At 40.1% G+C, this 13911-nt stretch overlaps 1 protein-coding gene across 15 annotated transcripts in view; it reads left to right on the plus strand.

The window, feature by feature from the left end:
* Window positions 1–13911, plus strand: part of DAB1 (DAB adaptor protein 1) — a 425811-nt gene that overhangs the window by 322722 nt on the left and 89178 nt on the right. The window lies entirely within an intron of this gene.

The raw sequence follows: 13911 nt of genomic DNA on the forward strand, positions 1-13911 counted from the left end.
TATGTATTTTGTCCTTTATTCAGCTCCTACATCAACCACCTTTCATGCATCTGTGGTTCTCCTGTTATCTGTGTGCTCTGTGAAAGGAGAATTTGTTAAGCCCCATGGAAGTCTGGTGTGGGAACCTGGGGTTTGGTTCTCTGACATTAAGAATCTATTGAGATATATTTAAAATGCAAGAAAGATCTTCTGTATTACAGTTCATTAATTTTTGCACTCTCTAGGTATTGCAGTTGTTTCACAAATGGAAATAGAATTTCAAAAATTACTCTTAGCAGTAGATAACTTTTATTTCCTCTGTTGATAATCTATTTTTCTTCTATTTTTTTTTTTTTTAATTTTTGACTTTGTCTTGAACTAACCAGAGTTTAACTGCACTTTCTGTTACTGGAGGTTGAATCTTACTGACACTGTGAAGTTACAGAGAGCTCAGTAGCAATCTGCAGAGAGATTAATTGTGATCAAATAAAGGAAATAGAAATAAAGAGGAGGAAAATGCAAAAGGAAGGAGAAGCTGTTAATAAATTCATGGTTACATAAGTTCATATTTGTGTTTACAGTTTTGCATCCAAATGTTGGGCAGCTCTTTGTACTGATAAGCATCAGAAATGGGTCTGTTTGGATTGGTGGTTAGGAATAAGAGTACTGGAGGACTTCTAGTAAGGATTTTTGTCCCTAGATTTTTACTACTATTTTTATTGCTTATGTTTTTAAGTACTGATGAACCTGGAGGCCAAGACCTTGAATTCTAGTGGTGATTCATGTTGCTCTGAATAGCTGTCTTTGATTTTTTTTCTTAAAAAACCTATGCAGGTAATGAAATAGAGATTGAATTTAATATTAATTGCTCAAATAAGCTAAAACAAAAAGAAAAATGAATACGTAACAGTTTTAATAACTGAAGCAGCAGGATATAAATTTTCTTGTGAGCTTTGGCATTGTTTCTTTTTGTGGGTGTATAATTTAACCATTTACTTTTTTTCTTTAAGACAAAAAATATTCTCATCTTTGATTATATACATTTGTGTTGAAAATTTAACTCAGATATCTGATAAATAACTTGTTCAATTTTTGGGCAGCTTCTTCTGTAGCTATTCTACCAAACTGGTAGTTAAGACGTGGTATTTGCAATTGGTTTTTTTATCAGATGTCTTTGTATTAGCATTTTCAAAAAAAAGACACAGAAAGTAAAATTTTCAAGCATTTTTGGAAAGATGGTTCAGAATCCTTATGGCTAATCTAAATCTAAACTCACATGGGGGGAAAAAAATCTATTTAAGATAAAACAGCTGTAGTTTGGAAAAGCAAAATAGGGCAACTTTGATGTAAATGAGACTGTGCTGTTAGAGAAATGTTTGAGGCAAGTAAAGAAAGTAAAGATAGTTTGATTGTATGATCATTCAATATTTCTGGGCAGGCAGGAAATTTTTAAATGTCAGTTCTTTGCAATAGGGGCAAGAGCTGTTTGATGTGTGTCTCCAATGCTGTTGCTTCTGCTGGAGGGTGAGACTTTTGATAACAGCAAACAACTGTTTTAGGAACTTGATGTTTATGTTAATAAAATATTCAGCATCCTACTTCTAAAAACCTTCTCACAAATCATAGTAACTCAATACTTCCCTGCACGAAATCTGATTCTATCCCCCCAATGGAAATTCTGAGAATTGCTGCTGAGAAATATAAAATATCTTCTCTGGCAGCACTCAGAGCTCCCTGCAGCATGTCCCAGAGTATCTGAGGAGCTGGAAGGGACAGGGAACAGCAGGAGCACATCTCCAGAATTCATCTGCTTCTGTATTTTATTTTATGTGCAAGTCAGAGTGCATCCCATCACATCCAGCCATCCGCAGTGGGACAGTGGCTGCTTTATACAGACCAGGTGTGCAGCTCAGACCCTGTTTGCCATTCAGATCCTATGTAATGAAAGTTAGAAGTGATTTAATGTGCTCTTTTACTTGTCCTTAGTTGTATGTGTTTGTGTGTATTCCAACAAATGAGCCCTTTCCTGTAAAGTGTGAGTGATGGACACGTGAAAAACAGGGAATTTTTCTTCTTCTTTTTTCCAAAGTTCATTAAATGTGAGCAGTGCTAATATGAAGTTTTGAATGTTGTTGCTAAGCAGTGAATTTGCATCCAAACTTAGTATTCCCAATAAATGAGTCTTTGCTTCATAAACAGAAATTTCAGCTCTAGTAGATTTCCAGATCCAGATTTTGTCTTCCACAAGAACCATGCAACCATTTCCATTCCATCCTGAGAAGGGAAGGGGCCTCTCTGGGTGTGTTTTCTCCTGGTATCAGTTCACAGAACTGCACTGAGAGCAATAAGTTTGATAACAGCTTTTTAATGGAATGACTGTCCCACCATTTTATCCCATGGGGAAGATCTGGGATGTCTGATGGGGAATAAGGATTAGTATGGAGTTAGAGCATGGGACACGTTTCTTGAGCTGAGCATAGGTCTGTGCAGTTGTCAGCTAAATCTTTAAATCTCTCAATGTGTGTCTAAGGGTAAGCACTGAAATAATACAAAGCTTAATTCCTAATATTTGTAAGGTATGTGGATATAAATCATGATAAAACATTGAGGGCTTTGTTGTTGCTGAGTTTGCCAAAAATCATGTTCTATAAGAAGCAGAATTAACATTTCAAATAATGCTCCTAAAGGCTGATTTGATGCCATTTGTTTGTTTCATCTGGTTCCTTAGAAGGTGAATAACATTACATTTTTTACCATTCAAGGTGGGGAATGAGAATTTGAATGCAAATCTGCATCTCCTTGGGGGAAGCCACAACATTTTTCTAGGGATTTGGTTTCCTCTGCTTGCACTTAATTTCTCTACGTGCTATGCTTGAAGCTTAATTTTTTGCAAAATCATTGCTCATTGTGTCCTCTCTATGGAGTCTGTAGTAAAACTTTTGAGTCAATTTTCAAAATTATAGGGACTTCCAAAAGTGAGAGCAAGATCCTAAGAGGATCTCAGGCATGGTGAGCACAACAATCTTTGATGCTAAGGATCCCCAGGGGTGAAATTCCCTTATTTATTAGGTTTCCACTGCAAGAGATGGGAAACACATGGCATTTGGAAATAGATTTCCCAGCAGGCAGGTGGCCAAGGCAGGGATTGTCACAACAAGCCAGGAGAAACTTGGAATTTAGAAGGGGGGGTGATGTGCTGTGTCTCTTCCAGAGCTTCTCAGAGCCATGGGTTGGGGCTTTTAATTTTGGCTGAATGAACCCACAGGTTCTGAAGCTGTGATTGAGGAGTGGGGAGCAAGATCAGACTCCAGTCAGGGAGGTGTTTAATGCCAGGTAAGGAATCACCCTGCTTGCACCAGCAAAACAGAGGGTGTTGCTTGGCAGGGCTTTCCTGGTGGTAAAAGAATTTTGTTCCTTTTGGGATTAGGATGGCAAAAAGCTTAAGTGTCCCATTTTAACTCTCTGACTGCTAATTAAAAGGAAAGCAGTGGCCCTGGGACTATTCCCATGTCTCAGGTTGGGCCTCTGGCAGAGTAATATCTATTTCCTGGGCCTTTTAAACTCTAATGAGTGGATGTAGTCTATCTGACTATCTAAAGGAAAACCTTTGCAGCCCCAGAAGCAAAACTCCAGTCAGCCTAAGATCAAACAGGAGGTACCTAGTTAGTTTCCAAGCCTTTGGGGATAAGCAGCCTTGAAAAAAGGTTGTGTTTGTCAGGTTGAGTTTGCAGCATGGGTGCTGAGTGCTCCCCAAGTCCTCTTCCCAGTTTCTTAGACTTCATTTGAATCTGATTTTTGGGCTAATTCTTGGTAAATTTGAGAGCAGGCTGGAGGCTGCTGGTTGATGAGAAAGTTAAAATTTTGCTGATACCTAGAAATCTGTGTTTTTTCAAGTTGATTTCCAGATTGGAATTTCAGTTTGAATTAGTAAGTGTTATGAACAATGACAATTGATTTTATTTTTATTATTATTATTGAACTGTTTTTTGTATTACAATCAGCTAGCAACAGCTAAAGCACCATCACTGTAATGAGGCATTTTGTGTTACCAGATTGGTTTATGTTCATTTATTTTTCTGATTACACAGCTAAGATTCATGGAAATCAGCAAAATTCAAATTTGATCTGGAGTAATGAAGGGGGGGGCAGAGTCAGGAACTGATTTCATTGATAGGGAGTGGATTTGCTTTTGTTTCCTTGCAGTAGTTACGAGTTGTTCAATAATTTATAGATCATGTAACAGCAACATTAATTGATACATTAATTGAGTCCACGTGTCTGCCTTTAACAAATCTCTTTTGTGAAGTGGTTACTGACAATATTAATTGCATCTCTTTAGAGTTTTGAGATCAGGTATGAATTCATTCTCAAGCTGAAAGAGGGTGGGAAAATCATTAATTTTGACATTGTGTAGCTATAATTAACAAGAGTTATCCAATAAGCTATCATAAATTAGAGAGCTCATGAATTGTAGTTTAAATACTGTGTTCAACCAAAGGGACTCCATGGTTGTGTGAACTGAAGCATCCTTAAGGGGTGATGGGTGTTGTCTCCTCTTGCAGTTAAGATATTTACTGTTTTTAACTGGGATAGAAGGTCTGCCAAAGCTAAGGCTGGCATTCTGTCCCTTTGCTTCTTCTCAGGAAAGAATCAATATATATAGAATAATAGTTCCTGAAGAACTTGTGTTATCTTCTAGTTTCTCTCTATTTGAACAGCAGTCAAAGCACTTGGGTTGAAACTAGCAATTAGGAGCCTTAATGCAAGGCTTTTCCGTGGGGGATTTGACTCATGCACAGCAATACTGTGCTCCAAGGTGTTCCTTAGGAAATCTTTAGGTTGCTGAAAGGGGAAATCACCTCTGCATCCTCTTCAGTCTGTGCTCTGTGGTGGTTCTCCCTCCATCCACTCACACCAGGAAACTACAGCTGAAATAGGGGAGAAAGAAAGTGAGGAGCTGAGGCTGGGAAAAGGAGGTAGAATTTCCAAAATTCTAAAAAAAGTAATATTCAGGGAAACTTTTGGGGTACTTGAAGTCGTGGAAAAAGATTCCCAGCAAAGTTTCTAGTAGGAGATTTCTGAACAAAAACTTGAAAGAGTTCAAGGAAGAAAATTCTGTCATGTAATGAATGTCACTGAGCAGCAGTGACTTAATTCATCCATTTGAGGAGTTAAAATGCCTCTAGGGGTCTGGATTACTGGAAGTTTCCTAATATGGCTCACACAGAAATAATCTACAGGGAGGAATATGTTGATGATGATGGTGGTTTTATATCATTCCAAATCCAAAAATATTTGCTCCATGAATATTAATGAATTACATTTCTGTCTGCACGTTGCCTTACATGCACTTGAACTTTTTGTCTTTTCTGAGACATTTTGCTTTTTCCATTGAAATTCTGCAAGCAGTAACACAATATGTAAAGTCCAGGTTAGAGTTATGAGGTGTATTGGTAAATGCTCCTATTTTGCTGAAGGGAAATCAAAGACAAATCTGAAAAATGAGATTGGTCCCAGCAGTCTTGGAAGCCTTGAACTGCCCACCAGTTTTCCCTGATACAAACAGGTAACACTTGGCATTGATATTGATGTGTGAATTGAAGTGAATACTTTTCCATATTACTGGAGAAAATTTCTCAAAGCTTTATATAATCTCATATAATTAGTGGAAAGTAATGAACTTTCATGACCTATCACATATGGGGAAATTTAAATTGCTTTCAAAAGGAGTTGGATTTTTGCATCAAAAGCCAGTGCTAATCTCACAACTGCTTCCCTAAAATTACAGCACAAATCAGAGCTGAGCTTGATATGTAACCTGGAAGTCATATTTCTAATTTTGAGGGTTAACCAGTATGTTTTGCTCTCTCAGTAATGCTATGCAGTAATTTCATGAGTCAATTTGTAAAGGAAAAAAATGTGGAGCAATGGACGAGGTAAGGGAAACTTGCAGGCTTGGGGATGTGTATTTAGACAGCCAGAAACACAAATATTTAGCTAAATACCAAAGTAAATCACTCACCAAAACTGGAGGTGAAAAATTCTTGTGTCCTTAATCTTTAATGTCCAAGGGCTTTGGGACACTGGTGACTTGCTCCTAAGAAAAACTTGCCACAGAATTGGTAGCCTTTTGAGATACTCTGTGGTTGAATTTGTAAGCCCATCCTTCATGTGTTATGGCATAGTCCTGAGCTCAAAGAAATACACTGGGAATTTGGCCAAGTAATAGGATTGGACTCCCTGGGATAAATATGTCAGGCCCAGACTTTCACTGGGCTCCTCAGGAGTAAAGAAAAAGATGGGGCTGTGATTCTTGCAGATGATGTGCTCTAGCTGTATAATCAATATTAACATTATTGGCCATCCAGAATAAAGGTAATAAAATCTGTAATGTATTTGAGTTGTCTAAGGTTGCAGTGGATGAATGTGTTTAAGTAGCACATTCCTCTTGAAAATTAATTTCTCACACGAGATAAATGTGTCCTCAGAAATAATTACATATGAGTTGTGTTATTTTAAACTAAACATTGTTATATATAATAGATGGTGTTAGTGGAAAGAGAGGAAAAGCTGCATTTCTCTCCTTTTACAGTTGGCTGGTTTTGCAGATAAGAAAACAATACATTTAGTTTGTTTAACTAAATAATGTGTTTGTGTCAGTTTTTTGTATGAAAACAAAGAGCTTGAATACAAAGCAAAATATGTGGGTTTAGTTGTTTTTAAACTAGACTAAGTCTTAGTGAAATCCTGGGTAGATGTATTATATGCACTTAATTGATTTTTTTTTTTTTTAACTATTCTTTCAAGGTGTCTTTTACTGCAATTTCAGATTATCAAGTCATAATGTGTATCTGTGGTTTCTGAACAGGCCTGGGAAGTATGAAAAAGAATTGAGGTCCCCTGCAGTGTGAGCAGCCAGAAAGGGGAACATTTTTTCAGAAACTAAAAACCAATCACACAACTGAATGCTTTTGCTTTTGTAAGGAAGGAAAAATCAAGGTACTTCTTGGTAGCTTTGCTTTCCTAGGAATTATCCCCAAATGATGTGAGTAGGTTTTGGGTACAAAGGGAGATGTGTTTGTCTGAGGGGTGACAGTGAAGGAAGCCCTGATGGGGCCAGGCAGTGAATGCAGAGTCAGAAGCTTCTGTAAGTGGGTTCTGCCCCCAAAGAAATTGTGGAAAATCTGTGTCCTGAGAGCAGAGTAGTGGGGTAGGATAATAGCACCAAAACTGCCACTCCTCATGCTGTGTACTTCGAGTTTTTCCTCTCCCTTTCACCTCTCACAGTAGTTTCTATTACTGGTTTCCTGGTCCCTGTAGTACTAAAATCAGGAACAGCTGGATGGTAAGCTAATGGACTATGCACCTATAATTCTGTTCTGTCACTTTTTTATAAGTGACAAAGGTAATCTTTCCCCGAGATTGTTATCAGGAGTGTCTGCTGCTTTAAAGAAAAACAACAACACAGGGTCCTGTGTGTAGTTCAGAAAGATTGTAAATTCACTACATACATTTATTGGTACTCAGCAGCAGCTCACTGATGCCTCCATCATTAGGGGCTGCCTTCTGAAACTTTTTCTTGTCTTGAGTAACTTCTCACTCTGCATTCAGCTGTCATTCACCCCAGAACTGCTTTGCCTCTCACTGGCCCAGAGTTTGGGCTGCAGAGACCTCTCTGTCTTTGGCTGCATGGACACCATGGTGGCTCAGCACGAGCAGGAGCTGCACCAGGTTCCACAGGTAGTTCTCTGCAAGGAGGAAAGATCCAAAGTCCATCCATTTTCCATTAAAAAAGCCAAGTCTTCCCTGCTTGGATCTAACTCTGTGAATAGAATCAGGACATGAATCCAAGCTGTAAATCAACAAATACTTTAGCACTCATTGACGTTTTGCTACCTTCTAGTAACAGCCTTGAGGCCAAAGTTAATATTCTCCTGAAAAAGCTGTCAGCCCACAGCTTGGACAGGAGCACCCTGTGCTGGGTTAGGAACTGGCTGGAAGGCCGGGCCCAGAGAGTGGTGGTGAACGGGGCTGCATCCAGTTGGCGGCCGGTCACTAGTGGTGTCCCCCAGGGATCAGTGTTGGGCCCAGTTCTGTTTAATATCTTTATTGACGACTTAGACGAAGGGATTGAGTCCATCATCAGCAAGTTCGCAGATGACACCAAGCTGGGGGGAAGTGTAGACCAACTCGAAGGCAGGAGGGCTCTGCAGAGGGACCTGGACAGACTGGAGAGCTGGGCTGATCCCAACGGGATGAGGTTCAACAAGGCCAAGTGCCGGGTCCTGCACTTTGGCCACAACAACCCCATGCAGCGCTACAGGCTGGGGACAGAGTGGCTGGAGAGCAGCCAGGCAGAAAGGGACCTGGGAGTCTGCATTAACAAGAAACTGAACATGAGCCAGCAGTGTGCCCAGGTGGCCAAGAAGGCCAATGGCATCCTGGCCTGTATCAGAAACAGCGTCACCAGCAGGTCCAGGGAGGTGATTCTGCCCCTGTACTCAGCGCTGGTGAGGCCACACCTTGAGTCCTGTGTCCAGTTCTGGGCCCCTCAGTTTAAGAAGGATGTAGAGGTCCTGGAACAGGTCCAAAGGAGGGCAACCAGGCTGGTGAAGGGACTCGAGCACAGGCCCTATGAGGAGAGGCTGAGAGAGCTGGGGGTGTTGAGGCTGGAGAAGAGGAGGCTCAGGGGAGACCTCATTGCTGTCTACAACTCCCTGAAAGGAGGCTGTAGCGAGGTGGGAGCTGGACTCTTTTCACAGACGACCTTCAACAAGACAAGAGGACACAGTCTTCAGTTGTGCCAGGGGAGGTTTAGGTTAGATATTAGAAAGAATTTCTTCACGGAGAGGGTGATTAGGCTATGGAATGGACTGCCCGGTGAGGTGATAGATTCTCCGTCCCTGGAGACATTTAAAAAAAGACTGGATGTGGCACTCAGTGCCACGGTCTAGCAACTGCTCCGGTGGGTCAAGGGTTGGACTAGATGATCTCTGAGGTCCCTTCCAACCCGGCTAATTCTATGATTCTATGATTCTATGATCCCAGCACCAAGCTGAGATTTGCAGCAGGCAGCCTGCAGCCTGTGCTGTCTCTGCAACCATTCTTGACATCTTACAAGCCCCACTTTTCTGCTTTGACCCTCCCTGAGCAGCCTTTCCCCTAAACCCCTTCTCTCTATAGCTGAGGCTCAGTGGAGTTGGCTCACTTCTGATTCAGGCAGAGCATTTATCCTGGTTTTGTTGCCTAGGCTGGAACAGCAAACAGAGTTTATCACTTATTCACAAGCAGGAAAGTTTATGCACTTCATTTACCATAATACTGCTTTTTCCAATTCCTTTTATTTATGCTGTTGTGCAGTGCAGGAGGGCAGTGGCCCAGACAATATCCATTATTATTTGGACAAGAACAGAGTAGCTTTCCCTTCCAGTTCTTAGAGACAGCATCACTCATTGCTGCAAAACAGTGTTCAAAATAGGAGTGAGGCAAATTCTCATTTGGCTGCTGAGCTGTGAAACCCCCCTTCTGAAGCAGAAGAAGTTGGAAGTGAAGGTGCAAACACTGTGTGGTCTCTCTGGGTTTTGTGTCTGCTTTGTGATGTAGGGAAGAAAAAAAGCTATTGCTCCATCAACACAAAAATCAGGATGTGTGGGACCAAAGATGTTAACATGATGGTGTTTCCAGGATCTGCCAGTAGGAGGTAATGAACCTGGTGGGCTGCAGGACCCAGGGGATTTTTTTCTGCTCCAAGCTGATGGAAAACTGCTGTGGTTTCTGTGTCCAGGTCCAGGCAGCAGCAAGGCTGAGGATGTATTCCTGGTGGGCATGAGCACTGCAAACACCCATACACCCCACCCCACCCAGGGAGGAGCTTTTCCCAGCACCCACATGGTTAAAAAACAGCACCTACAGACAAAGGGGTAGCAGAGATGGCTCAGTCCTCCACTTTCCCCAGTCCTGACCTCAAGGTGACCACCTGGGGAAGGTGGGAGATTTTTCTGGCTGGGGTTTCAGTGCTGCAAAATTGTCCCAAAGCAGAGAAAGCTCCTACCTCGACCTCACAAATTCCCAGCAATCTCTCTCCCCCAAATGATGGGAGGAGCAGCTTTCTCTGGAGTCAACTTGCTTTTAATGTCTACCTCCATTTTAATTCCTAACAAATGTTGAGCAGCTCATCTGTGATCTATAATTACACCTCTGATTCTTTTCGCTTAGTTAGAGGAGAGATTGTGTGGTGAAAAGGATGATTCAGGGAGTGAAATGAAATTAAGCACAGGAAGTCTTTTGAGGGTAACTATTAATTTCATTTTTAAATATAAAATTGCCATCAAAGTAATGAGAGGGTAATACTCACACATCACAATAATGTGAACTAGCATGCTGATAAAAGGTGGAAGGCAAAAATATCAGCAGTAGTTGACTGAATTAATCTTTTTTTTTTTTTTTTTATACCTTGTGTTGTCTCTGTGAGTTATATATTGAATTCAAATGTACAAAGTCACAAAGTGAATCAAATGCATCAGGGAAATTGTGTGTAGTCTGTACTTGGGCATGGCTTAAGCTCAGTGTGGTTACCTATGTGTGTTAAATATTTTCTATATTTATGAGCACAGGAATTTTTATAGATTGTAAGGTTTTTTTTTAAAAAAATGCACAGAAGCTGAAGTGTTTCTTTAAAAATAATGTGTTACCAGCCCTTCTCAGTAAAACTGGATGTGGAAGAGAACACAGCCTTGGCTGTTGTGAGCTTGTCAAAAAGATGGCAATGCCATAGAGACACTGGAGATCAAAATCAAAGCTACCTACAGAGTTCTTTATCTGTCACACCTCTTTTCTTTCTCTTTACTGGACTATAACTAAAGCAATATGTCATGTCTATGGCTCTGTGTTTAATTTCATTAAAGTAATGCTGTGGCTGTAAGGTTAAGCACTGAAATTCTAAGGGAAGGCATGCTCCAAGTTGTCTGGCTAAGCCTAATTTAACATCCCTTCAGGATGTACATTTTCATACAGGTTTTAATGAGCTGAGCTCATCTTGTTCTCTCCTGCAGACCTTTGCCCTTTGCAGAGAATGTAAGGACAGTGGTCAGGGAATGTGCTCCATTTGGTGCTGCTTGGTAGCCAAGATGGAGCTGCCTGGTTTAGTACAATGCTTCAACCTGTGAATGCACAGATATTTAAGTGAGATCTAAAAACTTTACATTTTAACAAAATTCTTTTCATATATGCTTCTTTCCCCCCCACCCTCACAAAAAAAAGAAAAAAAACAACCCAACAAAGTAGTGACAGGTTATTGTAGTTTTGCTTTTGTTTTGCTTGGCTTTAGAAAGGATTTGAATGATTTTAAGAAATAGTTTCTCTAAAGGGTTAAATCACAGGGATGTGAAAGGATCAGGGAAGTATTTCTGGAAGAAAAGAGTCCCAGTATCCAAGCTTTACAGTGGTGCTTTGGTGGAGGAAGACAGTCTGGTTAGGGTGAGCATTAAACAAGGGCAAAGAAATAGATGTTTTGGAATTACTCTTGGATACTTTATCAGTTATTTTCAACTGGGACTTTATTAAGGAAATTTCCTCCATTGCAAGATGGCATTTCAGAAGGAGAAGCCTTATGTTGGAGGAGGTGGAGAACCCTTTCATTCACAGAGACAGGAGAAGGGCTTGCAGCAGTTCCCTAATTCAGTAATTCCTCATCCTCTATTAATAAACTATTCATATCTATTCATAAATAAAAGTGCATAAACTGCACTATTGAGAAGATGATGAAGATCACAGTGGAATTTTTTTGTGGTTTTTAGGTGTGGTGGGGGTCAGGATTTGCTCTGCAGCAGTTTAACCATCAGAGGTCTAAGAAAGTGTGGAATAAACTTGGGAAGGAGTTTTTTTGTTTGGCTGAACTTTAAAAGACAGAAAGGAGACATGGGAGGAGTGTAGTGGAGCTGCTGCTTCCCAAGAAACTCTGTTGTAGAGTCACCACGGTTGGAAGGGACCTTCAGGATCATCAGCTGTCACTTAGAGCTGTTTGCAAACACAAAAGACTGAGGCAGCCAGAAATTTGTCCAGAATTATCAAAGAGGACTTTTGTGTGTTATTTAAAAAATATAATGTTTGTTAGCCACATATTAGATCCTATTTTCCACTGCTGATTTGCAGGAGGAGGCACTATTAGAGGTAGAGGAAAAATACCAAAGGCACATCTCTTAGTGTGTGTTGAGATCAGTAACTTGAATTTCTTGTGAGTTTTCTGACCATCAGATGAACTCAGGAAGGTCAGTATTATACATTCTGCCCTTTCTTCTTGCTGCCTTCAGTCTGCTGTCTCTCCAGCAGGTAATTTTTAACCATTACACCACCATCTTTTGCTATATAACCTCTGCAGGCTGCATTTTGCCATCTCTGTTACCACACTAATTATATCCAAACATGAGTTGATTTTTTTTTTTTTTTCCAAAGCAGATGATGTTTGGAGGAGACTGAATTCTCTAGGGTTAGTAATGAAATTTCCATTTGAAGTAACATAGTTCAAAGGGAGAAATTTCCCCTTTAGGTTTAGACCAAAGGTTCTAAAAGCCTGAGATGTGGTAATAAAGAGGCACTAGCTTGAAATACCTTTCAAATTATGTCTCTTTAGACTTGCTGAAATGTGTGGTTAAACTTCTTTCTTACTGCTTTAAATTATTCAAGGTTATTGGCCTGCATTAAACTCAAAACCCTTTAAATGCCATTTCTTTAACCACATTATTCAGAACTGCCAAGCTGGGAGATTTAGAAATGGTGTTTTGTAAGGGGGGGAAAAATAGATTTGTAAAAGGAGCTGGTTATTTTTTCCTAAAAAAATTATGTTCGGATTTTTACACACAAAATTTAATTATTTTAATTGTCAATAGTAGGTGTATAATGCAACCAATTCCCTGTTGCCAGTAGTGCTTGTGTAAGCTAAGGAGCCCTGGAATATAATCAGCCAGACTTTAATGTCTATAAAACATTAACATCCTTACATTGGGATGATTATTGAAAATCACTTTTTTACCAGCATTTGGAGTAGGATTTTCATTTGTTCTCTTGTGTGTGATGAGTTTTGGAATCTGAGCTTTCATAGTCAGTGTTCCTGTTAATCAGAATTTCATTTACTTACAGGTGTTAACTAGTTTTCTCATGCCTAAAGCAGTGCTGAGTTAATTATAGGTCACAATTTTGGGGGGAAACACCTTTTTCATGAGAATTGAGCACACCTGGAGCCACCTTGTCCCAGGATCTGCAGAGCTGGGCCAGCTCAGGGGATGGTATTTCTCCAAATGGTGATGTTTCACATTCCAGTTTGGAAAGGGAATTGGCTCACAGCCTGATGGGAGGGCTGGCACTGAATCCCAACATTAGATTTATTGTATGAATCCCTTTATGCTCCCTTTTTTAAATAAACACTGTAACAAGGTATTAAAGATGGCAAAATGGTGTCAAAAGCATTGAGTAACTCTGGAGCATCATAAACCATTGTGTCCTGCAGGTTTTTAGTTTTAACCCCACTCATGATAATGGCAAATGGGCAGGAAGAGGGGAAAAAGGAAAATCCACACCTTTGCAGCTCAACATTTTGCTCTGAACCGTGTTTGGATCACAGAATGTCACTTCCCCAGAAATGAAACTCTCATCTTCTAACTCATTTCAATTACATTTTGTTCTGAAAAGGGAGTATGGGTTTTAATAAGGCTCAAAATGCATAAAAATATTTCATTTTGACTACAGTGGAACAAGGAGGTTTTGAGGATTGAATCAACACTGAATTACTTGAAGTTACTGTGCCTGTGGGCTGGGGTTTCTTGCTGTCCTGGCTGCTCTTTTTACTACCCAGGGTCACCACTGACTCAGGTTTGTGTTACCTTTCCAGGTACTGAATTTCTTAAGTTTTTAAACTTTATTTAGTTTTAAAATGAACTA

The sequence above is a fragment of the Heliangelus exortis genome, chromosome 8, assembly GCF_036169615.1.
Source record: "Heliangelus exortis chromosome 8, bHelExo1.hap1, whole genome shotgun sequence".
Taxonomy (NCBI): Eukaryota; Metazoa; Chordata; class Aves; order Apodiformes; family Trochilidae; genus Heliangelus; species Heliangelus exortis.